General features: G+C 48.1%; 1 pseudogene; it reads left to right on the forward strand.

The window, feature by feature from the left end:
- The first annotated feature begins 1,059 nt into the window (after positions 1-1,059).
- Positions 1,060-1,125, forward strand: part of LOC135570070 (ryanodine receptor 2-like) — an 80,677-nt pseudogene continuing 80,611 nt past the window's right edge.

Raw genomic sequence — 1,125 nt, forward strand, 5'->3', positions numbered from 1 at the left:
ACTGTGTGTCCCCATGTTTCACCTAGAGGAGTGTGTATCTCCATGTTTCACCTAGAGGAGTGTGTATCCCCATGTTTCACCTAGAGGAGTGTGTATCCCCATGTTTCACCTAGAGGAGTGTGTATCCCCATGTTTCACCTAGAGGAGTGTGTATCCCCATGTTTCACCTAGAGGAGTGTGTATCCCCATGTTTCACCTAGAGGAGTGTGTATCCCCATGTTTCACCTAGAGGAGTGTGTATCTCCATGTTTCACCTAGAGGAGTGTGTATCCCCATGTTTCACCTAGAGGAGTGTGTATCCCCATGTTTCACCTAGAGGAGTGTGTATCCCCATGTTTCACCTAGAGGAGTGTGTATCCCCATGTTTCACCTAGAGGAGTGTGTATCCCCATGTTTCACCTAGAGGAGTGTGTATCCCCATGTTTCACCTAGAGGAGTGTGTATCCCCATGTTTCACCTAGAGGAGTGTGTACTGTGTATCCCCATGTTTCCCCTAGAGGAGTGTGTATCCCCATGTTTCACCTAGAGGAGTGTGTACTGTGTGTCCCCATGTTTCACCTAGAGGAGTGTGTATCCCCATGTTTCACCTAGAGGAGTGTGTATCCCCATGTTTCACCTAGAGGAGTGTGTATCCCCATGTTTCACCTAGAGGAGTGTGTATCCCCATGTTTCACCTAGAGGAGTGTGTACTGTGTGTCCCCATGTTTCACCTAGAGGAGTGTGTATCCCCATGTTTCACCTAGAGGAGTGTGTATCTCCATGTTTCACCTAGAGGAGTGTGTATCCCCATGTTTCACCTAGAGGAGTGTGTATCCCCATGTTTCACCTAGAGGAGTGTGTACTGTGTGTCCCCATGTTTCACCTAGAGGAGTGTGTATCTCCATGTTTCACCTAAGAGTGTACTGTGTATCCCCATGTTTCACCTAGAGGAGTGTGTATCTCCATGTTTCACCTAGAGGAGTGTGTATCCCCATGTTTCACCTAGAGGAGTGTGTATCCCCATGTTTCACCTAGAGGAGTGTGTATCCCCATGTTTCACCTAGAGGAGTGTGTATCCCCATGTTTCACCTAGAGGAGTGTGTACTGTGTGTCCCCATGCCTCACCTAGAGGAGCAATGCGTAATA

This window comes from Oncorhynchus nerka, unplaced genomic scaffold, assembly GCF_034236695.1.
Source record: "Oncorhynchus nerka isolate Pitt River unplaced genomic scaffold, Oner_Uvic_2.0 unplaced_scaffold_1130, whole genome shotgun sequence".
NCBI lineage: Eukaryota > Metazoa > Chordata > Actinopteri > Salmoniformes > Salmonidae > Oncorhynchus > Oncorhynchus nerka.